This window comes from Bubalus kerabau, chromosome 14, assembly GCF_029407905.1.
Source record: "Bubalus kerabau isolate K-KA32 ecotype Philippines breed swamp buffalo chromosome 14, PCC_UOA_SB_1v2, whole genome shotgun sequence".
In the NCBI taxonomy this organism is placed as follows: Eukaryota; Metazoa; Chordata; class Mammalia; order Artiodactyla; family Bovidae; genus Bubalus; species Bubalus kerabau.
In genome coordinates this window covers 78,609,105-78,635,751 of record NC_073637.1, presented here as the reverse complement: position 1 = coordinate 78,635,751, position 26,647 = coordinate 78,609,105, and the positions used below count along the sequence as shown (strand labels likewise).

Genomic DNA, 26,647 nt, shown 5'->3' with positions numbered 1-26,647 from the left:
AGGGAGGCACTAGGGCCAGTTTCTAAAAGTTTGGCAGATCAAGAAAACAGAATAATAGCAATGAGGAAAGAAGTGATTACTGCTGTACAAAATGGGAACGAATCTTTAAAATATGCTGACCTGAAGAAGTCAGCCACAAAAATACACACTGTATGATTCCATTTACCCCAGATCCTTGAAAAAGAAGAAAATGTTCTCTAGTGACAGAAAGCAGATTGGTGGTTGCCTAGGACCAGGGGTAAAACAAGGTAACACAGAACTTAGAGGAGCAAAGGATGTGAAACAAGTCTGTGTAAAAGAGAGAGAGTACAAGTGAGGGGAAAACGGAGAGGCTAGTGAAGGTTTTCTCATCTTCAGCATACCGCCATTCGGGATCTGCTCATTCTTTGCTTCTGTGGGGGGTGTGTGTGTGTGTGTGTGTGTGTTGGCCTGTGCACTGAAGGATGTTTAGCATTCTGTGGCCTCTACCCACAAGATGCCAATGGAAACCGCCCCCAGCTCCCTAGCTGTTATTAATACAGTTAAAAATGGCTCACAACATTTACAAATGTCCCCTGAGACACAATATGGTCTCCAATTGAGAACCACCAGGTTAGTCGGTTTATCACATTGATGCGCAAAAAATTGTCCCCCCTATTTAGTGCCTTAAAACAGTGAACAATTTATTACTTCACAGTGACTATATGGGTCAGGTATTTGAGTTGAGGGTTTCTGGTTAAAGTCTCTAATGAGGTTGCATTCAAGATGTCTGATGCCTGACTGGGGCTGGTGGACCCACTTCCATATACAAGAGGGTTCCATATACATGGAGACTGGCAGGAGGTCTCACATCCTTGCTGGTTGCTGGCTAGATATTCAGTTCCTCGCCACATGTGCATCTGATAAAGCTATTGATATGCCTTCATGACATGTAAACTGCCTTCCTCAGAGCAAGTGATCTTAGAGAGAGTAGCGAGAAGCCACGACACCTTTTTAAGACCTGCTCTTGGAAAGTACATACTGTCACTTTTATGGTATTGTATCCATTAGAAATGTCACTAAATACAACCCACATTCATTTGAAAGGGACTTAGTCTCTACTTTTCGAAGGGAGGAGTACTGGATAAATTCTTTGGCGTATTTTCAAATCTTCAGAGATGGAGAGAGAGTCTTTAACAAAAGAGCTGGGGGAGACCATGAGCTCTTTAGAAAAAGAAAAGGTAGATGAGAGTAAATTAAATCTGAAAGGATTAAATTATTTAATGGATAAAACAAAATGATCACGTAGAAAAACTCAAAGGCAGATAAATGACATGATCCCAGGGTGGTAATGGAGTTGTGAAGCAAAAAATAATAGAAGAAAACAAAAATGAGAAAGTAATGATTTTATCTCACATCAATATCTCAGTTCATTTCAGTTCAATTGCTCAGTCATATCAGATTTTTTGAGACCTGATAGACTACAGCACACCAGGCCTCCCTGTCCATCACCAACTTCCAGAGCTTTCTTAAACTCATGTCCAATGAGTCAGCGATGCCATCCAACCATCTCATCCTCTGTTGTCCCCTTCTCCTCTCGCCTTCAATCTTTCCCAGCATCAGGGTCTTTTCAAATAAGTCAGCTCTTCGCATCAGGTGGCCAAAGTATTGGAGTTTCAGCTTCAACATCAATCCTTCCAATGAACACACAGGAGTGATCTCCTTTAGGATGGACTGGTTGGATCTCCTTGCAGTCCAAGGGACTCTCAAGAATCTTCTCCAACACTATGGCTCAAAAGCATCAATTCTTCAGCGCTCAGCTTTTTTATGGTCCAAATCTCACATCCATACATGACTACTGGAAAAATCATAGCTTTGACTAGATGGACCTTTGTTGGCAAAGTAATATCTCTGCTTTTTAATATGCTGTCTAGGTTGGTCATATCTTTTCTTCCAAGGAGCAAACTTCTTTTAATTTCATGGCTGCAGTCACCATCTTCAGTGATTTTGGAGCCCCCCAAAATAAAGTTTGTCACTGTTTCCATTGTTTCCCCACCTATTTGCCATGAAATTATGGGACCAGATGCCATGATCTTAGTTTTTTGAATGTTGAGTTTTAAGCCAGTATCCACACTATATAAATGTATCTACATTTATATCATAAATATCTACATTATATAAACTGTACATCACATCTACATTATATATTGTAATTGTACATTACAATATATACTTTATATATACATCAATATCTACATTGTATAAATTGATTTTTGTGAATAGCAATAAAATGGACAATGGACCAACAATAAGATACCATTTTTGCCCTGTGATGAGAATATACCCAGACAAGACTTATACTATGATGACTTTGGCACAGTGAAGAAGGATAATCACATACTCTCATATGGTGGTGTGGGAAAACTGAGAATGAAAATTATAATATCAGTAACTTATTATGTGCCACGTAGTTCTAGTTATTTTATTTGTAGCAACTCATTTTCTTTTTACTACAACATCATGTGGTGGTATTAAACCAACTTTCTGGTTGAGGCACAGACTAAAGATTTTGGCCAAACCTCATAGCTCATACGAAGCAGGAGTGTTGACTTATTCAATTGACAAGATAGGTACAGTGCCTCAGGCTAACCAGACTTTTAGAGGGCCATAGGGCTTCCCTCATAGCTCAGTTGGTAAGGAATCTGCCTGCAATGCAGGAGACCCCAGCTGGATTCCTGGGTTGGGAAAATTGACTGGAGAAGGGATAGGCTACCCACTCCAGTAATCTTGGGCTTCCCTGGTGGCTCACCTGGTAAAGAATTTGCCTGCAATATGGGAGACCTGGGTTCGATCCTTGGGTTGGGAAGAGTCCCTGGAGAAGCGAAAGGCCATCCACACTAGTATTCTGGCCTAGGGAACTCCACGGATTTTATAGTCCATGGGGTTGCAAAGAGTCAGACATGACTAAGTGACTTTCACTATAATGTTTTATTGTCTTTTAAAATCAGAAAGAAAAAATGAATGCTTAGGCCAAAGAAATGTTTTAATGTATATTACCAGTATGCTATCTTTGTTTCAATGCAGTTATAAATATAATTTTAAATATTACTTTATGGAGGAAGAGGCCCAAGTAAAAGCACCCAGAATCCATGAAAATCAGAATGTGATGCTGGGTGGCAGAGGTGTGTTTTTATTCCAGGCAATGTGATACCTACACTGACGTCCTTCCTGAAAGGAACTTGCCAATATATTTCAAGAGGGCTAAAATTGTTCACATCTTCAATTACTTTTAAGCATATAAATTATGGCAGTAAGTTAGGACATGGGCAGTGATTTGTGAAAAGGTACTTATAATAGTGTTCATTTGAACACCAAAGAAACATTTAATAATGAAAGGCTGGTCCAATGTTGGCTATCAATTTAGGGGCCCTGGTGAGTACTGGGAATTTCTGAATGGAGCTCAACAGAGGTGAAAACTGAGGACTCTGGAGAGCCCTAAGGAGAGCAAGAAGTGGGAGGAGGCCTCTGTGTTCAGCAGATGGAGCACAGACCTTGGCCAGGAATGTGTGGGTTTATGTCTCAGAGTGCACTTGCCAGCATGTTCTTGAGTTTATTTTTAAAGGAGCTGGACAAGCAAAAAGGTGAGGGAAAGGTTAGAGGAAACAGTACTCTTCAAAGTAGAGATGAGTGAGTACAGTCAGGAACTTTGAAGACTTTGTCCTAACAGGAGGGGAAAGCCCATGAACATGAAAGAAGCCTTGAAGATTGTGTTAATTTTTGTCTCAAAAGTGCTGATGAGCCAATGAAAGATTTTAAGCAGTGGAGTCATGCACTCCAAAGTATGTGTTAGAATAATCATTGTGGATACAGCTTGCGTGAGATTCAAGTAGGAAGTCAGAGGGTAGGAACTGATGGAGTAGAGAGGAAGACAGGAACTGATGGAGTAGAGAGGAAGACAATGTGCATTTATTTAAAAGATTTTTTGCTGAATCCTACAAATATTCAAGAAATGCAATGTTCTTGATACACAATTCTTTCAAAGGTTTAGTTATGATGGAAGAAAACAGAGAACCAGAAAGAAGTTTTAAAGTCAAGGGAAGCTTTCAGACACAAAAGTCTTACCTAATTATCCTGGAAAGTAATACCAAAAGGGATAATGTTAAAGATATGCCAAGGAGGGCTTCACAGTGGGGAGCAGGCAGTGGAGAGGTTCACTTGGAGGGGAGCAGAGACACCCAGCCTGAGACAGAAGAAAAAGAGTAAGCTTGGGTGTGGACATAGGTAATTTATGGAGTTTGGGTGAGGCAACTGGGCACAAATTGTAGAAATCCATGCTGGATGACTTTTATTATCTCTCTGACGTAGAGGATCAGTTCATCTTGTGAGTAACGTGGTCATTACTTTTTTATCTGCAGGGTAGCCTGGGTTCTAAAAGCAAGACACAGACCCAAGAGCTCTTCTCCAGACTGCTGCTGCTGCTGCTAAGTCACTTCAGTCATGTCCGACTCTTTGCAACCCCATAGACGGCTGTCTGGGGAGGCCTTACAAATAGCTGTGAAAAGAAGAGAAGCGAAAAGCAAAGGAGAAAAGGAAAGATATAAACATCTGAATGCAAAGTTCCAAAGACTAGCAAAAAGAGATAAGAAAGCCTTCTTCAGCGATCAGTGCAAAGAAATAGAGAAAAACAACAGAATGGGAAAGACTAGAGATCTCTTCAAGAAAATCAGAGATACCAAGGCAACATTTCATGAAAAGATGGGCTTGATAAAGGACAGAAATGGTATGGACCTAACAGAAGCAGAAGATATCAAGAAGAGGTGGCAAGAATACACAGAAGAACTGTACAAAAAAGATCTTCATGACCCAGATAATCACGATGGTGTGATCACTCACCTAGAGCCAGACATCCTGGAATGTGAAGTCAAGTGGGCCTTAGAAAGCATCACTACGAACAAAGCTAGTGGACGTGATGGAATTCCAGTGGAGCTATTTCAAATCCTGAAAGATGATGCTGTGAAAGTGCTGCACTCAATATGCCAGCAAATTTGGAAAATTCAGCAGTGGCCACAGGACTGGAAAAGGGCAGTTTTCATTCCAATCCCAAAGAAAGGCAATGCCAAAGAATGTTCAAACTACCGCACCATTGCACTCATCTCACATGCTAGTAAAGTAATGCTCAAAATTCTCCAAGCCAGGCTTCAGCAATACGTGAACCGTGAACTTCCTGATGTTCAAGCTGGTTTTAGAAAAGGCAGAGGAACTAGAGATCAAATTGCCAACATCCACTGGATCATGGAAAAAGCAAGAGAGTTCCAGAAAACATCTATTTCTGCTTTATTGACTATGTCAAAGCCTTTGACTGTGTGGATCACAATAAACTGTAGGAAATTCTGAAAGAGATGGGAATACCAGAACACCTGACCTGCCTCTTGAGAAATCTGTATTCAGGTCAGGAAGCAACAGTTAGAACTGGACATGGAACAACAGACTGGTTCCATAGGAAAAGGAGTATGTCAAGGCTGTATATTATCACCCTGCTTATTTAACTTATATGCAGAGTACATCATGAGAAACGCTGGGCTGGAAGAAGCACAAGCTGGAATCAAGATTGCCGGGAGAAATATCAATAACCTCAGATATGCAGATGACACCACCCTTATGGCAGAAAGTGAAGAGGAACTCAAAAGCCTCTTGATGAAAGTGAAAGTGGAGAGTGAAAAAGTTGGCTTAAAGCTCAACATTCAGAAAACGAAGATCATGGCATCCGGTCCCATCACTTCATGGGAAATAGATGGGGAAACAGTGGAAACCGTGTCAGACTTTATTTTTCTAGGCTCCAAAATCACTGCAGATGGTGACTGCACCCATGAAATTAAAAGACACTTACTCCTTGGAAGGAAAGTTATGACCAACCTAAATAGCATATTCAAAAGCAGAGACATTACTTTGCCAACAAAGGTCTGCCTAGTCAAGGCTATGGTTTTTCCAGTAGTCATGTATGGATGTGAGAGTTGGACTGTGAAGAAGGCTGAGTGCTGAAGAATTGATGCTTTTGAAGTGTGGTGTTGGAGAAGACTCTTGAGAGTCCCTTGGACTGCAAGGAAATCCAACCAGTCCATTCGGAAAGAGATCAGCCCTGGGATTTCTTTAGAAGGAATGATGCTAAAGCTGAAACTCCAGTACTTTGGCCACCTCATGCGAAGAGTTGACTCATTGGAAAAGACTCTGATGCTGGGAGGGATTGGGGGCAAGAGGAGAAGGGGACAACAGAGGATGAGATGGCTGGATGGCATCACTGACTCGATGGACCTGAGTCTGAGTGAACTCCAGGAGTTGGTGATGGACAGGGAGGCCTGGCGTGCTGCGATTCATGGGGGTCGCAAAGAGTCGGACACGACTGAGCGACTGAACTGAACTGAACTGAACTGAGATGGCAGTCCACCAGGCTCCCCCGTCCCTGGGACTCTCCAGGCAATAACACTGGAGTGGGTTGACATTTCCCTCTTCAATGCATGAAAGTGAACTCATTAACGAGGATAATGGACCATTCTTATGGAACTGCTGTTTGGATTAATTGCACGTACACAAGCTCTAGCTTAGTATTTATCACTGTACTCTAGTGGGGTTCATTTCAGTTCAGTTGCTCAGTCCTGTCCGAGTCTTTGCGATCCCGTGGACTACAGGACGCCAGCCCTCCTTGTCCATCACCAACTTCCAGAGCTTGCTCAAACTCATGTGCATCCAGTCTGTGATGCCATCCAATCATCTCATCCTGTGTTGTCCCCTTCTCCTCCCGGCTTCAATCTTTTCCAACATCAAGGTCTTTTCCAATGAGTCGGTTCTTCTCATCAGATGGCCAAAGCGTTGGAGCTTGTGGGGTTAGTGGAGTGAATGTTTAGGTTAGTAGCAAAAGTGGACTAAAAGTCTTCTGGTATGACCATGTGCTAAATGCAATTATTTACTCTTGCAATGGTTCTGGGTCAAACACTCAGCGAGATCACGGAATATTAACAGCCTCCTTTTGCGTAAAGCGATCAAGGGAAGAACTCCGCGGCTCCGTGAGCCTTACTGGAAGCCAGGGACCCGTTCGGCCTCGAACCAGAAAGTCCAGCCCGCAACACCCAGGTCTGGCTTCCAGAAGCCTCTTCCCAAATCTCGGCGGCGGCCCCGCCCCTTGCACAGGCTCAGGCCCCCGCCCCCTACCTCCCATTGGCTGGCCTTCCCTCTTCCTCGCCCGCCTCGAAGACCCGGAGGGGCGGAGTTCTCCCGCGGTGGGGGCGGGGCGGGGGGGGCGCTCCCTCGCTGCGCATGCTCGCGGGGAGCCGGATTCCGGGTCCGGACTTGGAAGCACGGGGCCCGGGCCGGCGCGGGGCGTAGGTGGCGGGGCGCGCGCGCGCTCGGGGAGCGGCGCCGGCTGCGCGGGCACGCGGCGCGCTCCCGGGCGGGGAGGCGTGGGGCCGGCTGGGGGCGGCGCGAGGCCGGGGCGGGGTGGGGGGAGGGGCGGGTGTCGGTGAGCGCGGCGAGCGGGTTCCTAGTGGCTGCGGGCGGCCTGGGCTGCCGGGGCCGCCGCCTGGGTCGCTGCCGCCGCCGCCGCCGCGCCTGCTGAGAGATGGCGGTTTTGGGCGCCGAAGGCTGAGGGCGCCCGCCTGTGGAGGAGGCGCCGCCGCCGGGAGCCGACGGCTTCGCGCCGGGTGAGGACGCCGCGGCGCGCGGGGGCTCGGGGGCGCGGGCCGGGACCCCCTCAGGCGGGGACCCCCTCAGGCGGCGCCCGGGGCGGGAACCCCCTGAGGGCCGTCGGGGCCCGGCCGCAGCCCGGCGGCCGGCAGTGCTTTGAGGTGGGGTCGCGGGTCCGGGCCCGAGCTGACGAGACGGGCGCCCGGAGCTTCCGTGACTCGGCAGCCGCGGTCCTCGGGCTTCCTCCGCCCGCTCCCTGCCTTCTCCTCGCCTCCCCTCAGAGCCCTCGTCCGGGGGCTCGCTGCCCCGGCTTCCACCTCAGTTCCGCGGTCCAGAGGCGAGGGTCCCCGCCTCACAACGCCTTTTTTTTTTTTTCCTGACATATTATCGCCACCGGTTCTTCCCCGAGTCTGCGGCTCCCCCCCCAACACAACCCCCACCTCCACCTTTGTGACCTGCTGGGTCCCAGTGACCTTGCAATTTTTACTCGTCCTTATCTTATTGTGACTCGGACCTTTCTCCTTTTCGTCTCTTTAGAAATTTAAAAATTTTTTGTCATCTGCCCATTGCTTTTTGCAGCCTTTAAACCATCCGTCTTGTGCACAGCCAGCCTTTTCTTTGCTCCATAGGTTTCGGAGTTGAGCTTCCTTTGCTTCACCGTGATTCTATGAAACCTTCATCACCAAAGAAGAAAAGTATTTGTTACGTTTGCATTTTTGCTCTTCCAGGATAAAAATTTTTTCCAGGGGCTTTCATGTGGCTTTCTTTTCCTGTTTAATTGGTTTTTATCTCTCTGTGTAGCTAGTGTGCAAAAGATGTGAGTTTTCTGCTTTAAAATGTTACTGGCAATAGTAGTGTAAAGGATACAGTCCAAAGTTATCCTCCTTCTCTTTGGATTTTTGTTTTTTGCCTGAAATACCTGGTGTACAGTTGAATGTACATTTTTGCAAGGGTTCATGCTTATGTATAAATCCACTCTACCTGTCTCATTAAGTCTGTATGTATTATGTAAGCGAAATGGACCTTTTAAAGAAGGAAGGCATTCTTTTATTTATGTGACTTGTTTTTAGTCATAAAGTAGATAATTATCTGTGGCTGAATTGATCACTTTTCATAAATAGTTAATATTTTTTAAATTGAAAACTTAGTGTTGGGAGCTCTTCAAATTGAGAAGTGTAAAGTATGTGGGAAAACCTTTCTTTCTCAGGTAGCTTATTAACATTTTCAAATGGGTCTTCCCTTATAATGCAAAACTTTATATGACCTACAACATAGGGGCTTTGAAAGGCAGTAACAAAAGGTTACGTTTTTGGAAGCTAGAATGTTGCATGTAAGGTCTCTGCCTTCAAGAGATAATAATCTGCTTATCCTGTGAAGGCTGAAATTTCTTCTACTTCCTTACACGATTATTAAGCATCTACTGCATGACTGCAGTGTATTTGGGGGAATATAAAGATGAGGGTGTTAACAGTTTCTGCCTTCAAGGACTAGTTAGGCAGGAAGTTCTGTACACAAATGTCTACTTTGTCTTTTAATACATAATATTAAAAGAATTTGAATCATATTGAATTCAGATTCAGAGGGGTTAGAGCTCATATCTTATTTCAAGGTGAGAATTAGAGGGGTTATTTCATAGAGCTTCTGGCTTTTGAAATCTTTGGTTTGAAGAATGACTATAGACTTTTGATAGGCTGGGAATCCAGGCAGAGAGAAGGGATTAAGAGAGCTCAGAGTTCATACATTTGGGGAAGAGGCAAGAATGTTCGGATGAAATATAACTTAGCAGTACCAATATAAGGGGCCTCCCAAGTGGCACTAGTGGTAAAGAACCCACCTGTCAGTGCAGGAAATATAAGAGATGTGGGCTCAATCCCTGGGTCAGGAGGATCCCCTGGAGGAGGGCATGGCAACCCACTCCAGTATTCTTGTCTGGAGAATCCCATGGATGCAGGAGCCTGACGGGCTATAATATAGGGTTGCAGAAAGTCAGACACGACTGAAGCAACTTAATACACATGCATGCATAATGGGTGGTAAAGCTTCAAGTAAAAATTTCAACCAGTTTATGGGCTGCTTTTTAAGCTGGGCATGTAACCTTGGATTTAGTAGGTGACGGGGGTTTTACAGATGATTTTTGAGTTGGGAAGGAAATGATTAAAGCTTTGTTTTCAGAGGATTAATCTGGCAGCAGCTTGTAGCATGAATTGAAGTAGAACTTGGAGGTACAACAGACATCATTGCTGTGGTCAAAGGTGTCAGGGTGTCAACTCTACTGGCAGTAGTAGGGACAGAGGAAGGAAGTAGAATAGACAGAATTTGATAATGAGAGAGAAAAGAAAGTAAAGTAACTGAGGTTCTGATCCAGGCTGGTTGAGAGAATAATGGTACATTTTGAACAACATCCATAGAAGCTTTATCTTCAGCCTACTTTACAGCGGTAGTTCTCAGGTAGTTCTCAACCTTTCAGGGATTAGTAACCCTTGCTGAAACTAAAGAAATCTGCTAGCCTGGAAAATTTCCATATATACTTGTGCTTTGTGGATAATTTTCGAGGAGTCTGGACCACTTAAATCTCATTCATGGAACCTATGGGCTGGTGGGTTGGGAGCAGTGCTTAGAGTTACTGGGGACCTTTTAAAACAATAGAACCTTCAAATGTTTCCTATTACCAGTAAGAACCTCTGCTGTAGAGAGGTAGGCACATCTAGTGACAGTATCTCCTTAGACTTGTGGTTTTTCGCTTACCGAGAATTTTGACTAACTTATTTACTATTCAATTACAGAACCAACTAATCCAAGAAGTTAAGTGATTTGTCTCAAGTGTTTCAGTTAGCGAATGGGTAAAGTAGAATCAGGAGTTGATGGACAGTGGTGGTTTTCTTGTCTGGAAATGTGTACAACTGATTTACCATCAATTGAATGCAATCACTATCTTTAAGTGACCTCATCAGTAGGGAAACTGGGAGGTTCCTTCCAGTTCTTAACATTTTGTGATTCTTGGGTTTTAGATTTTTATTAGACTATCTGTACCTTTCCTGTTTTCTATGTACAGGGGAGCTAGTGAGACTGATAGGTGAGTTGGGTATATGGAGATCGGATAGGAATACCAAAACAGTCCTGCTCTCATTTATTTCCTTTGTATCTCAGTTTGGGTTGGAGAGGTGGGGCTGGAGGGGAAGTGAGTGGAATAAGAACTTTTAAGAACTTTTATCTTCTATATTCAGGTGTTCCTACTAGAGAATAGTTCTTCATTCAGGAACACTTTATTAAGTAAAAATTAAAACTTTACAGAATACTGAAGTGCGGAGACCTAGTCAGTGATTTTTTTTTCCCTTGGATTAAGTAGCTAATGCTGCATGTTATGGTTAAAGTGTAATTTTATTAGTAAACGGTTGACTTTTCTGCCTGTATAGGATTGTCTTCCTGGTAGGGAACCAGAGTAAGTTATTACACAGTATCCTTTATAGCTCTGGAAACTTTGATTCCATAATTATTAGAAAGGCTGGGATCTTTTTTACTCTTTCTATAAAAATATGATGTAGTAATAACAAGCACTGTAAACTAATAAATTAGCCTTAGTGGTGGTTATTGAAATAACTAGCTAGTAGTCCATGGAGAAGGGCGTGGCAGCCCACTCCAGTGTTCTTGCCTGGGGAACCCCACGGACAGAGAAGTCTGGCGGGCTACAGTCCGTGGGGTCGCAAGGAGTCCGACACGACTGCGGCGACTTAGCACGCACCCACACACGCAGCTGGTAATACAGTGGAGGAAAAATGTCTGATAAAAAGCACATACAGAGGTGGTTTTTTTACTCCCTGCTGGTGCTAAGAAGAATATCATATTTTATATATTACAGTATTTTACACTTTTTCATCATGGGTTATATACGTCATCATTTGATTCTCATGACAGCTGAGCAGTAGGTGTGTCAGGAATAATTGCCTTTTAGATGAAGACAGTGAAGCTCAAGTAAAAAAATGTGAAGTTTCCAGGATATATGGCAAGCAAGCTAGCAAGTGACTAAAATTAGAACTAGAGCTAAAACCCATCTTTTTGTTCCTGAGTCCGTATTCTTTTCCCATCAACTCTTCATCTAAAATGGAAATTTAACTGAAGATTTTATGTGAGGAATTTGAATTTACCTGTTTGGAACCTGTGGTAAACTTTTTTACTAAAAAAACAAAACAAAACTTTTTTTACTGTGTAGATCTGAGCTTGTCTGTTTCCTCCTTTGTATTAAAATGGTACCTTCATTGTAGTTGCTATTGGTAACGTAAATTTGAAAATTTTAAGTATTTATCACAAGTAGTTATCCTTCTATCAAGGAAAAAGCAAAAGGTGATTTCTTGTCTGAAAAATACATTGATGAAATGTAGATATTAATTTCCTTTTGAAAATCTGTTAGTTTTAATTCACCTGTTTTTACAGAAGAAGTTCTTTTATAAGCTTTTTTAAATGAAGATTTGTATTTTGGGAGCATATAAATCAGGATCTGATTTTCAAAAGTGTGTATCATGATACTTCACAGTTTTTGCCAGTATGTAAGAAGCTTTATCATTTAAAAAGAAATTTACCTTAAAAGCTCTTAGGATACATTTCAAATTCATATGTTTAAATGACTTTTGGGGCGTATATTTTGTAAAGCCATTTGTCAGGTAATTCCTAAGGTTTGTTAGGAATTTGCTGTCTAGGTCTGACCAACCTAGACAGCATATTAAAAATCAGAGACATTACTTTGCCAACAAAGGTCTGTCTAGTCAAGGCTTTGGTTTTTGCAGTAGTCATGTGTGGATGTGAGAGTTGGACTATAAAGAAAGCTGAGCACCGAATAATTGATGTTTTGAACTGTGGTGTCGGAGAAGACTCTTGAGAGTCCCTTGGGCTGCAAGGAGATCCAACCAGTCCATCCTAAAGGAGATCACTCCTGAGTGTTCATTGGAAGGACTGATGTTGAAGCTGAAACTCCAATACTTTGGCCACCTGATGCAAAGAGCTGACTTATTTGAAAAGACCCTGATGCTGGGAAAGATTGAGGGCAGGAGGAGAAGGGGATGACAGAGGATGAGATGGTTGGATGGCATCACCGACTCAATGGACATGGGTTTGGGTAAGCTCTTGGGAGCTGGTGATGAACAGGGGGGCCTGGTGTGCTGCGATTCATGGGGTCACAAAGAGTCGGACACGACTGAGTCACTGAACTGAACTAAGAAAGACCAACGTCTGCCTTGACTCTCCTGGAACCTGTCATTTGCTCACAGCACTCCGCGGTGTCCCTGCTGCCTGGCTGGCCAGGGGCTCAGGGCTGGGCAGGCAGGGCCGCGAGGATGGCCCGGGAGCCTGCGCTCTGGGTTCAGGGAGCTGAGGGGAGGTTCTGACCTCGGGAAGGGCACGAACTTCGTCTTCTGGGATTGTGTGAATAGTTCGGATTGTGATAATTTACCTTTGTCGTTTTTTCTGGGTTTTGAACAAGTGATGCAGAAAGACAAGGGGAACAGAGGAGCCTTGTTTCAGGTTACTTACTGTGTAACAAACGTGAAACTAAGTGACTAAACAGCCAGGTTTTGGGGGGGAGGTGGTTTTTGGGGTTTTTCTTTTTTGTTGTCCTTTCTTTTTTGTTTTTGGTTTGCAAGCTTGCTCTCCCAGGCTGGGCCACTTGAGCAGTTGTGCTGGTTTTGCCGGTGGTAGCTTTAATGGCTAGCATTCAGTTAGGTGCTGGTCTTCTCTCTCTGTCTCTTCCTCTGTCTCATTGACCACACAGACTTGTCTCAGGGCCAATTTTCTCCATTGGCCTTTCCAGGATTGCTGGCCTCACGTAGTGGCTTAGGGCTTCCAGGAGTGCAAAAGCAGAAGCCACCAGAACTTCTGAAGGCATAGGCTTGGAACCAGCCTAGTTTTATTTCTGCCACATTCTGTTGGTTAAAGCAGGTCACAGGTCCAGCCCAGATTCAAGGGAAAGGGACTAGACAAGTACGTGAATCCCGGGAATAGGGCTTCTGGAAAACTGTTTTGGAGGCTGAGACTTGAGCTGCCTGGTACTTTCAGTTCTTGGAGTCTGGGCCTGTCAGATGGAAAGCTGAGTCTCAAGTGCAAATGATAGTGTGTTTGGCTTGTTACACAGATGGGAATAGCCAGTCGTCCTGCGGTAGAAAAGAAGAGAAAGTTTGGGGTCTCTGGGGTTTGACCCAGTGTGCCACCATAATGGGCAGGATCGACTTGCTGTACTTCAGGGTAAGAAAGTTCTAGATCCAGAGCTCAGGCCCCTCTGAAGCAGTGATTTACCCAGGTTAACCGTTTGGATCAGACAAATCCCAGTCAGCATCCCAGAGATCCATTAGTGCTTGTGATTCGATGTCAGACCTGGGGTAGCAGAGCTCCTGGCCTTAACTAGCCTTGAGCAAAATGGTGCCTCACAAATAGTATTGTCTGTTTGCAGTGTTGGGAAAAGTTTAGGATAAGCCACCCTTTCTTGGAGAGAGTGTTATAATGGAGAGAATATTCTTTCCTTACGGAGACTGGAATGAAAGACCTGTATCTCACTGTCACTATCTCAGTAGTATCTTTTTTTTTTTTAGTTCGAGTTACATGCTAAGTAATGTTATGGCTAACTATTGAATGAAGAAAACAAATGTATGTTTTGTTGTTATTATAGCTTCTGCATAGAATAATGAATCAGTATATTTCATTTGAAGAATTTAGGTGTAGATTTGGAGCATTTTTAAATTTTGAATAGATTTCTGCCTCTGGTGCAAATCTCTTTGCAAATTTCTGAGTATAGTAGGATGTTGGCTCTTGTGGGCAGAACTTGGTAATTGAGTGTACACACTGAGAAACATTATTTATATAAATAGGAGCAGCTAGGGCACAGAGAAAGGTGTAGATCGAATTACCTTAAGGTGTTTCTTTACGGCCCTCCTCCCTGTCCTCAATTACGTGAGTGGTTTAAAAATGTGCTAGCATTAACAGAATTGCTGGTGTGATAGCTTTTTATTTAACTAAGGAAAACAAGTTCTTTGATAGCTGTTTAGTATACCCGTAATTAGGACCACACGGGACGGGTAGAAGCAAACTGCCTTGCGTCCTGACTTGAAGTCCGATACTCCTGTCGTACCTTAGCTCCAGCTTGCCACGGTGAACCACGCTTTGTGTTCAGTTAGTATGGGGAGGAGAATTAGTCAAATGAGCTTGCTCTGTATAAATTAGGGCATACTTACTTTACCTTAGAAGTAAATAAATTAGATCTTTCTGCTCTTAAAGTCAGTTTAAGAATTAAAGGTGTGCATTCCTGCATGTGGGTCAGGAGCTGTAGCTTTAGAGTCAGGCACACCTGAGTTCTGTCAGTGATTGTTAATAGCAGAAGAAGCACCTCAGTTGTTTCTTCTGTAAAAGGAAAAAAATCTGAGTTTTTGTAAGGATTCATTGAAATATTATTTATAAAGCAGAAAGAAAATGTGGTCCATTGGACATTAGCAGCCCTTGAACCATTTTTACTGCCCTCAATTCATTATTATTAACAAGTTGAATATTTTCTGTGAGCCACTCATTTCTCAAGGACAGATGTAGTTTAGTTTGGCATAGGCAGAGCTGCATGTCAAATCTCACCTCTTAGCTTAAAAAATAAGTTGCCGAAAGGTTAAGAGTGAATCTGAGAAAGACACTGACTCAGCATGGCTGCAGTATATCAGCTGGTGATGGTTTGGCTGTACAGTCTGGGAACAAGAAACTGGTCACAACGTCATTGGCTGAAGTACAGAGTAGGTCATAAGTTGTTGAGGTGCAGTCCCTGTATCATGGTCGTCTGGTTTACCAACATATTGGTTAAATGTAGGTTCTGTACTCTTCAATATCTGTGGTATGGTCCTAGTGGAGCTCAGGAATCTTCATTTTTAGTAAATACCTCAGATGATTTTGTACAAGTTAGTTTGAGAGCTGTTGGTATAAACTGAATGGATAATTTGGGGTTCTGATGTTCTTTGAGACCATTTTTTAACCTGTAGGGTTCAATAAATTGTTGTTCAGTCACTCAGTGATGTCCGACTTCGCAGCCCCATGAACTGCAGCACACCAGGCTTCCCTGTCCTTCACCATCTCCCGAATTCTGCCCAAACTCATGTCCACCGAGTCAGTGATGCCATCCAACCATCTCATCCTCTGTCGTCCGCTTCTCCTCCCACCTTCAGTCTTTGCCAGCAAATATCGGTCTTTTCCATTGAGTCAGCTCTTTGCATCAGGTGGTCAACGTATTGGAGCTTCAACTTCAGTCCTTCCAGTGAATATTCAGGGTTGATTTCCTTTAGGATTGACTGGTTTGATTTCCTTGCAGTCCAAGGGACTCTCAAGAATCTTCTCCAGCACCACATTTGGAAGCATCAGTTCTTAGGTGCTCAGCCTTTTTTATTGTCCACCTCTCACATCTGTACATGACTACTGGAAAAACCATAGCTTTGACTATACGGATCTTTGTCAGTGAAGTAATGTCTCTGTTTTTTAATATGCTGTCTAGGTTTGTCATAGCTTTTCTTCCAAGGGGCAAACATCTTTTAATCTCATGGCTGCAGTCACTGTCCACAGTGATTTTGGAGCCCAAGAAATACATATGTATAATGTAAATACAAGGAGAACTTAACATCTGAACCTTTCAGATAGTTGTCCGGCTTCCCAGGCAGCTCAATGGGTGAAGAATCCACCTGCAATGCAGGAGGTGAGGGTTTAATCCCTAGTCTGGGAAGATCCCCTGGAGGAGGAAATGGAAACCCACGCCAGTATTTTTGCCTGGAAAATCCCATGGAAAGAGGAGCCTGGTGGGCTACAGTCTGTAGGGTTGCAAAGAGTCGGACACAACTGAAAGACTGAGTATGAGCAAGAAAATTGTCAAGGACTTGGTCCAAGCAACCTATAGAAACCTAATACATAGTAATTACAGTGAGAAGCAGGCAAGAGAAGTAACCCTGAAAGAGGCACCCATCACGATTCCTTGTTTAAAAAATTTCCCTATATTTCTACAAAATATGTTTTTATGAATGAAAGTATTTCTTTTTTAAAAACTGCCTTAGCTGAAACAGTTAAGTTAGATACTATATTTATCCAGTAATCTTACTGCTTTTCACTTAAGAGAAATTAAGCTACTCAGAAATGGAGATTTTGAATGAAGTGTGTTTAATTTGGAATTTTTTCTTTTGGGTAGAAAGTAGTTTGAATGGGGCCGTGATGTGTCTTTTGTGGAGAAAAGCCATTGCTTCGAATAAGGATATTGATTTGAGAAGAAAGTCGTGAGAGAAAGTTTAAATTTTAAATCGATCAATCCAAAAGAAAAAACAACAACAAAGCCTTGAAGCTTCTTTTCTCTGACTTGTGTTCAGAGCAGTGGTCCTGACGACTTGCGTCTGTGTGACTGTGACCCTCCTCAGTCCTGTGATCCTCTCTCTCGTTGGAACAGCAGGTCTTTACATTGGGGCTGTTCCCGGAAAAACTTAAGCTACGTATCAACCTTATTTTTATCGTCTTAGTACATTTTGTGGTTAAAAAACATGCTAAACCCATGATTCTTTCTAAATTTCAGTGGAAAGGATCAGTTGGCATTTGTTTAAAGAACCTATTGTTTTTGTCTGTTTCCACTGACTGACCAGTTCTTTGGGAAGCAAAGCGACAATAAACTCATCTCTTTTTGTCCTTCAGGCTGTGAAATGTGTTGATGTTTAGATGTGACTACCCAGAAAGGAAAGTGTACATCATACTCAGGAATTTCAGTGTGCTACATTAGAAGTTTTTGGTAATTATAATTTGTTTTAAAAACTTTTGTTGTGACTTAATTTTCCTGTAAAGTATTAGCTAAACTGTTTAAGAGCTTAGGCCTTCAAGTTAGACAAGCCTAGACTTCAGTTCTGGCACTTATTTATTGGTTTGGCTTCCCAGGTAGCTCAGCCAGTAAAGAGTCGGCCTGCAGTGCAGGAGATCCGGATTCGACACCTGGGTTGGGAATATCCCCTGGAGAAGGGATAGGCTACCCACTCCAGTATTCTTGCCTGGAAAATCCCCATGGACAGAGGAGCCTGGCGAGCTCCATAGTCCATGGTTGCAAAGAGTCAGTCACGGCTGAGACTAAGCACACACGGCACAGTGACCTTGGTGAAGATGGCCTTAGATTAGGCCCTAGTTTCAGTGTATGTAAACTGGGTATTCACATGTAGAATGGTAATAGTAATAACAATACCTATTTGTAGATTTATTGCATGACTTACACCTGACAGTACTGAGTAAATATTCACTAGGATGGGTTTATACCTTGTTTTTGGTGTCAAATGTGTTATAGAAATAATTCTTTTTTTTTTTTATTTTAGAAATGTGTAATTACTCCATATTCTTTGTTATATAAAACCCCAATAAAATCTTAGGGCAGCACTCTATACTTTCCCTGGCAAATTTTTAGTTATGGATAAATGAGGACAGTAGATAGTCACACATCTGATCAAATTTTGCTGTCAGATGAGCTCAGGTCAGTTCGGTTTTTGTCGCCAAATGAGTTACGAAGTTAAGTTTGTAAGAATGGGGATATCTGAAAGTTCATACTTAGCAGCCTGGTTTAAAATTCTTTGTAAAAAAGTAAATTAGCACTGTGTTCTGTTACTGGAGTAGCCATAAAGTATCTTGAAATCATGTAATTGTAGAGAGTTTTGCAGTACTATGTACCTTCAAGTGATTCAGTGTGGTTTTGATCTGATCCTTACTACAGATGTGGGCAGTTTGCTTTGTATCTCTTTGCAACATGGTCATGTGATGGACATGCTCCTCAACCTGCTGTCCTCTGTGCTGTTGTGGAAGTATTGATATGGCAGAAAAATAGTGGAGTTTCTCAGACTAATTGAGAGTATTGGAGTGGTGGTGGTGATGGGAGTTACCAGTTTAGGAAGTTAACAGTTATTAGACATCTTCTCTATTTCATTCTGGAAACAATTCCAGTTTCTTAGAGTTAATGTTAACACTTTTCCCCTTCACAAAAGTTAAGTTGATATCTTCATTTTACAGATAAGAAAACCAAGCCTCAGAGAGGGTGGTGAATACAACCGAGTAGGAGAATTGAAGTTTGGACTCTGCTGACATTATCCAGCATGCTCTTCTCACACTAGGAGCTGGCACTTTGGAACTGGAGAGCCAGCAGATCTCCATGGCTGCTTACCTGCTGGGAACTTAGAAGCCTTCATGTATTTAGAGACCGGCAGGCCGTGTTGTGGGGTGAACGTCACTTTGGGTTGTGCTGTCTAGTGACCAGTGCAGGGCAGAGGAGTGCTGGCCTCAGCAGCGGGCCTGGGTTTGGCCTTGACATTAGGAACCTTTTTGTGTGTCCCTCAGCGGTTCTCTCAATCACCTCTCAGCCTCAGCTTCGGCTCTGATTGGTGACTCGGTGCTTTTTGCTACTTCAGAGCAAATACTGTGTATTTGAAAAATACCAGGCTTTTAACATTTTTGAATTTGAAGGAAAGTTTTATAGGCACATATTATTAAAATACTGCACTTGAAAGAAATGACAGATTATTGATGGAAATGTTTATCATTTTGAAATATGAGATGTTACATGATGTAATTAACATGAAATTTGATCTTTGCAGAGTGAGAATGTTACGTTGGCCTGGATGTTTTTTCCCAGAATACATGGAAATGATTTATTAAACACAGTCCCAGCAGTCTACCTTCTTCATTGTTAATGTGTTTATGCTTTTTACACATTCCTTGTTTTAAAGTACTTTTTGAGCTTTAAGGGAAAGCATTTTTAGTGACCTAGCTTAAAAGCCCCACAAAACCACCCTATTATAAAGTTGCTTAAGTGATAAAATAGAAAAGAATAGAACATCAGATTGATATAGGAGACTATTCATGTTCAGTCTTGGGTTTAACTCAGCATTTCTTTTTTTACTATCCTTTTTGTAACACAAATGTAGTGAAAGAGCATTGGCTTTGAGCCCAGGAGATCTGGGTTCAAAATTCTGACTTTGTAACCCTTTGTAACCCTGTGCAATTTACTTAAATTCCTAAAACCTCATTTTCCTTACCTGCTAGAAGAAATAGTAAAGACTGTGAAGGACATTAGAGATAGTTTTGGGGATTTTTTTTTTTTGCAACATAACAAGACAAATAATAGGAACCTAATAAATGGTCATTGTGATTTTTACTATTTTTGGAGTCAGAGACCTGACGATTCAGATTCCAGGTTTAAGATTGGCCACGTTTCTGTGTCATTTAGGTGCCCCACATAAGTGCTGCCCAGCTGCCAATCTCATGTAGCCACGCTCTGTCATCTTATTCTGCTGCCTAGGGGGGTATATTTATGAAGCTTTTTTTTTTAAGTATTATCTTAAATTGGTTCTATAGGTTTAGAACCCAAGTTTTAAGATGCTGTTATTTGATTTTTCTTTTAATTGACTTCATGCACCACAGGAATGGGAAACCAGCCTTCTACTGATACTCAGTAGGGTGTAGGGAAAATGACCAACTGCAAACATTTTTCTGCTTGAAAAGCTTTGGTTAAAAAAAAAAAAAAAGGTTTGGTAATTGGCCATTACAAGCATAATATTGTGTAAGAAATTGAGAAATTGTGCAGATTAGAAACTATGTCATTTGCATTTTGGTGTAGTTTACCTTTGTTGATGGAAATACATTTTAGTATCAATTCTTTTAAAATAGTAAAAGAATTTTTTTTAAATAATTATGTTAGTCAATGTTAGTTGACTTATGTTAGAATAAGGTTCAGTTCAGTTCAGTCGCTCAGTTGTGTCCGACTCTTTACGACCCCATGAATCGCAGCACGCCAGGCCTCCCTGTCTATCACCAACTCCCGGAGTTCACCCAGACTCAAGTCCATCGAGTCAGTGATGCCATCCAGCCATCTCATCCTCTGTCGTCCCCTTCTCCTCCTGCCCCCAATCCCTCCCAGCATCAGAGTCTTAGTCAATAAGTAAAAATGTTTTCTTTTTTCATTTTTTGTTTTTAGTGTTCTGAAGGAGGGGATGGAGCAGGGCGCGAAGGAAAGATTCGTGTGATAGAAGACACAATAATAGTGCTGGAGTCCTATGTTTTTAAGGACCGTAACTGTTGCCTTGAAAATCAAAATAGTTGCTGCTAAATTTGATGAGTATATTTTCTTCCTCATTAATGTTTTCTAGTAGGTAGAGTACAGACATTTTAATATTCTTTACTTGGAAGTGGAGGAAAACTATTAGTATTTTGGAAAGTTGGTATAAGATACTCGATTATATGTTTAAAAGGTGCGCTTCCCTGGTGGCTCAGAATGTGTAGCATCTGCCTGCAATGCAGGAGACCCTGGTTCGATCCCTGGCTCAGGAAGATCCCCTGGAGAAAGGAATGGCTACCTACTCCAGTATTCCTGCCTGGAGAATTCCCATAGACTTAGGAACCTGGTGGACTACAGTCCATGGGGTCACGAAGAGTTGGATGGGACTGAGTGACTAACACTTTCTTTTAGAGAGCAATATCACCATCTTGTGGCCTTCTAGAAAATTGTTGCCAAAGGTATACTGTGAAAACTACAAGCATCAATTAAGTTGTTCTCTGATGTTGGCCAAGGACTCAGTCAAATTTGTATTCAGTACCTCTTACTATATGTAAGTGGGAGATGGGAGTTAGAAAATAAAATGATTTGTACGGCTTTGATTGCAACTTTGTAAAAATAATCAATATTGGAGGAAAATAACAGTATAAAAATGGAAACAGTTGTGAGTTGAGTTGATGTAAAGATTGTGGATGATTGCTACTCTCTGTTTTCATGAAATAGGCAGTGTTTGTAGTCAAGCAGTTCTGAGCTAGAAAAATCTCCATGTGTTCTGTCCTCCATTTCTGAATTAATAAGATTACAAGGCCAGAGAAGTTCTGATGCCCTGTCTCATTCAGTCATTTAGGGAGACTTTATCTCAAGCAGTGTTGGCTAAGCTGGTGACTCCTAGGAGTATTTTGTACATGAATTTTTATATGTAAAAAATAAAGGAGTGTTTTCTACATGAATTTTTATCCTTTTTTCCTTCATTTTGGAAGTAGTTTTAAAAGGGGAAAAAAAATCAATTTGAGAAGTACTGTAGTTCACTTAAGAGAGCACCTGAGAACTAAATAAAGCTATTTGATTTTACGCCTGTAGTTTACTTAGTTGTTTTTTAAGATTCATTTTATTGACAGTAAGTATCCAAATATAATTATCTAAATAGTATTAAGCACTCCTGTGTGCCAAGCTTTGAGGGAGGCATGGTGAATAGGTGAGGAGTTCTCTGCACTCCTGGAATTTACAGTCTAGAATGAAGTGAGAAAAATAAAGATATTTGATTAACACAAAAGTTTGAAATCAAAGGTCTTGGGGGAAAATAGCTATAATTTAGGGTAAAGACTAATATTTATCATGTGTCAGGCACTGCAAAGTGCTTTTGGTATTTTTTTTTCTCAATGTCATTTGTTTATTTTGGAATTTTGCTTTCGTTTTTGCATATGTATACACATAAGCTTTTGTGGAAGCTCTGAAACATCTCTGTGGACAGTAGTAGATTGGTACAAAAGTAATTATGGTTTCAGACTGTGAATTTTAAATCGTTTTACTAGGCTCAAACACATCTTTATGAATCAAAATAGGAACTGTTACAATCAACACATTTTTGCCGTTGAGAAGTAAGTTTGTTTATTGCTGTAGCATAAAAATTCATGCTTCAGGATTTGAGAAACTCTTGGAAAGCATTTTCTGCTTCCTGCTGGTTGTGGAAGCGTTTTACCTGCCAAAAGTTGTTGAGATGCTTGAAGAAGTGGTAAGTTGGTTGGTGAGAGGTCAGGTGAATATGACAGATGAGTCAAAACTTCGTGGCCCAGTTCATTCAACTTTTGAAGTGTTGGTTGTGCAATGTGCAGTCAGACATCCTTGTGGAGAAGAATTGGGCCCTTTCTGTTGACCAATGCCGGCTGCAGGCATTGCAGTTTACAGAGCATCTCACTGATTTGCTGAGCATACTTTTCAGAAGGAACGGTTTCGCCAGAATTCAGAAAGCTATAGTGGATCAGACCAGCAGCAGACCAATTGACCACTGACCTTTTCTTGGTGCAAGTTTGGCTTTAGGGAGTGCTTTGGAGCTGCTTCTTGTTCTAACCACTGAGCTGGTCATTGCCGGTTGTATAAAATCACTTTTTGTTGCATGTCACAATCCGATGGAGAAATGGTTTGTTGTTGTGTAGAATAAGAGAAGATGACACTTCAAAAATGATGATGTTTTTGATTTTCAGTCAGCTCACGAGGCACCCACTTATTGAGCTTTTTACCTTTCCAGTTTGCTTCAAATGCGGAATGACCGTAGAATGGCCAAGGTTGAGTTCTTCGGCAACTTCTCAGGTAGTTGTAAGAGGATCAACTTTTTTTGATGACTGCTCTCATTTGGTTATTGTCCACTTCCGATGACCAGCCACTGTGATCTCCATCTGCAAAGCTCTCATCTCCTTTGCAAAACTTCTTGAACCACCACGCACTGTGTGTTTGTAGCAGTTCCTGGGCCAAATGTGTTCATGTTGCAAGTTGCCTCTGCTGTTTTCTGACCCATTTTGAACTCAAATTAAAAAAAAAAAATCACTCCAATTTGCTTTTTGTCTAACATCATTTCTGTAGTCTAAAATAAATATCAATTAAATGGCAGGTAATAGTCATTAGCAAAAAAAAACATAAAGTGAGAAATGAGCATTAAAATGATGTATAACATAACCACATTTACTGAAGAATGTAATCCATTATCAAATGACAAAGTTCAACAATGCAAAACCGCAATTATTTTTGCACCGACGTAATAACGAGTGGTCTGGCTCTTATGGGTTTGCTAGGCTCTTGTAGCTTGGTCTTGGCATCTCACAAGCACTTACAGCATTTCTGTTGGGAAAATCTGTACCGTGTTCTAAGTAGCTGTCTTTCCCCCAGGCTTTCAGAGTCTGCTTTATGTATGATTTGGGGATTTGCTTATGACTTCTGAATTATTCTGAATAGTTAGGGACAGAAAGTATTGAGTTTCATGAGCTCTTCTCTTGTTAATATATTTTTGGATATTTGAGTATTTAATAAGTCAAATGAACATTTTAGGTAACAATTATCCTCTACTTTTGTATTGAACGTTTTTTAATTGAGACTTTATTGTGGGCTGTCATGTTGGTAAGGTTGCACATGGACTTGGTACTCAGAATTATCCAGGCCAAGATGGGAGGGGGTACAGGTGGTTTATGGTCCCACCTGTATTGGATTTTCCTTAATATTTTAATTTAAAAGTTTCAGTTCTATGCTATATAAGTATACTGTTTAACATAGCCACTCTTTTACCATTTCTACAGGTTAAATATTTCATTCATTGTGAATCTTCATTCAACACACATTTTTTGAGTGTGTAGTAAGGGCTGAGCAGTGGGCCAGGGACTGGAATTATAAAGATGAGAATTAATAAAGAAATTTCCAGTGTAGTGGGGGTAGATAAAGAAAAAACACGGTTACAGTGCTATGTTTGCTTGAGCTGAATCTTGTGGGATGATTAGAAATTACGTAGATGAGCAGTAGGAATAATGTGTAGGAAGTCACTGGTGCCCAGATGTGTCTGTGAGAAGCACTTGGGGCCCACTGGCAGAATCCCCTGGCATTCTGACATGCAGCTCGGTTGAGGAGAGCTGGTAGTGGATTAGAAATGTGTCATTAGGGAGCTTTGGATAAAGAGCTTTTCTTTTCTTTTTTGAGAAAACCAGTTATTTTCTCTAGCTGAATTTTAATGAACAGAGGTGGCAGAGACTGTGTATACTTAATGCATCTGAATAACCACAATATTATAGTTTGTTAGTAGCTAGAATAGACCTGTTTCTCGTCTAGACCCTATGCTCTAAGCAGTTCTGCCATGGCTTTACTTGTAGGCGTGAACTGTGAAGGTGAATTGGAAAGAAAGGAAATCATGCGGGGATGGGCGCTGCTGTCTGCCTTGAGTTCCTTACCTCCATGTCCCTCTTAAAACAGGGATTGTTGTCTGCGTTTATTGACCGTTGTATTCCCCAGTGCCTCAGAGTGCCTCCTTCACTGAGGGAATTGGCAGTTAATCCCCTCCTTAACTTTCCAATATCGGAGGTACCTGCATTTTCACCCATTCTTTTCTCTCTAGTCTCACTTGTAAGGATTGTGTTTCTGCCTCTGGGTTAAATCTCAGCCAGTGTTTCTCAGAGATCTTGCCTTAGCAGTCATTGTCTTCTCTGTGACGTCAGCATTTTCCTGCCTGAAAGCACATTCAGGTCTCTTCTGTCTTCAAAAATAAAGCTATGTACCCCTCCCTTTAAGACTGCATCTCTTTTCCTTTATTATCACGCATCTGAAGAGGTTTCTGGCTGTTGATTTGCTTCTGAAGCTTGGCTTCTGGGCCTCCCACTCCGTTAAAATTGCCCTTGCTGAGGGTCTGGTGGCATCCCTGTAGTCTAGTAAACTGTTTTCTCTTTTACAGATCTTACTGGAGTACTTGCTGGGCTGAGCCACTCTTCTTCTCCTTCAAATTCTTAAACTTTTGTTTTTTTTCAATTCTGTGCACAGTCCTCATCTACCGTTCCGCCTTTCAATATTGCTGTTCGCTAGGTGCTATCTGTACTGCTAATTGTATGCCAGTGGCCTTTCCTGGGTGAAAGACCACCTGTTGCAGCAGGTGGCTTCCGTTGGTTCTTGAGCTCCTGCTTGTGGGATGTCATGCGAACATTTAGCTCTAGCATCTATTTTCTGAGCTCTGTCTCAGTTGGTCAGTAATAATTTTGGGGGGCCTTCACTCAGCCAGGCTTTAGCCTGGGTTCTGGGAATGAATGAGATAGAATTTCTGCCCTTGCAGGTAGATACAAGGTTGGAGATAGAAGTAAGAGGGTAAAATAACTGAACATAAATGAGAATTACTAGGAAAGATAAAATAGGGTGAGGTGGTAGAGTTGAAGGAGCGGGACTCTTTCTGTGCCTGGGCTAACTGGAGATTCTTTTCGGATGGATTATATTTGAGTGGAGCCCTGAGGCTGAGAAGGTAGCCGAGGGACTGTCAGATGGAGCAGGGGAAACAGAGAAGAGGGGAGGAGAGAGGTACGAGTTGTAGGGGCAGCAGGTCACATGGAGCCAGGTTTGAGTTTGGGTTTAGTGGAGTTAGAATGAGAGACCTTTGGAGAGCAAAAGAGCTTTTGCGATGATCCTGCTTTGGAAAGCTCGCTCTGACCACTGGATCGAGGATGGATGTGAGGGGCACGCAAGCATATGACATGAGAGGAGGAGTCAAGAGGCGGGCAGGGAGACCACGTGCTGCAGTCTAGGTGAGAAATCATGAAGCTTGGAGAAGAAGGTGGTATTGGAGATGGTGAGAAGTAATCTCTTTTATCCCTGCATCTGATTAGTCCACCAGTTATTACAGATTCTGGACTTACTATTGCTGCTGCTTCCTCTGTTTTTAGTCCCTTTCCAGCCTAGCTCACTGTCAGGCTCCCCTCACAACACTGTTAGAGCAGTTCTTCCAGAGTGGGAGTCCTTCCCTGATGAAAATGCACTGGTGCTCTGTGGCTTTCTCAGTACTCTTCAGGGGCAGCTTCTTTCTCGCTTCCTTAAGGGCTCATCTCTTGAAACTCACTCTCCACAAACTTCCCTGAGTGGAATCAGTGATGTATTCGCTGTCCACATTGGTGGCCTTCTCTGAGTACAGAAGGCTTGAAAGCACTCTTTCCTCTCGTATGGACAGCCTGACAAAGGAGTCCTGCACTGCTCATCTCCGCTGTTGACCGTCTCTCAGAAGCCTTTCCAGACACCTCGTCACTGTCCCACGGAATCTGACTTAGATGCTCCTCTGCTGTTGTTTAGTCACCAGGTCGTGTCTGACTTTCTGTGACCGCGTGGACTGTAACACTCCACGCTCCTCTGTCCGTGGGATTTCCCAGGCGAGCATACTGGAGTGGGTTGCCGTTGCCTTCTCCAGAGAATCTCCCCAAACCAAGGACTGAACCCACGTCTCCTGCATGCGCA

The 26,647-nt window shown here is 42.3% G+C and overlaps 1 protein-coding gene across 5 annotated transcripts in view; it reads left to right on the top strand.

Annotated features, from left to right (window-relative positions):
- The first annotated feature begins 7,297 nt into the window (after nt 1–7,297).
- WWP1 (WW domain containing E3 ubiquitin protein ligase 1) overlaps nt 7,298–26,647 on the top strand; it is a 134,231-nt gene continuing 114,881 nt past the window's right edge. For 2 of the 5 annotated variants that reach the window (XM_055546730.1, XM_055546726.1), the window contains exon 1: nt 7,459–7,649. The gene's annotated coding sequence lies outside the window, so the exon portion shown is untranslated. Of the gene's footprint in view, nt 7,332–7,457; nt 7,650–12,261; nt 12,740–26,647 lie in introns of those variants that run through there. The other 3 variants (XM_055546728.1, XR_008702421.1, XM_055546729.1) reach the window with 3 other exon arrangements.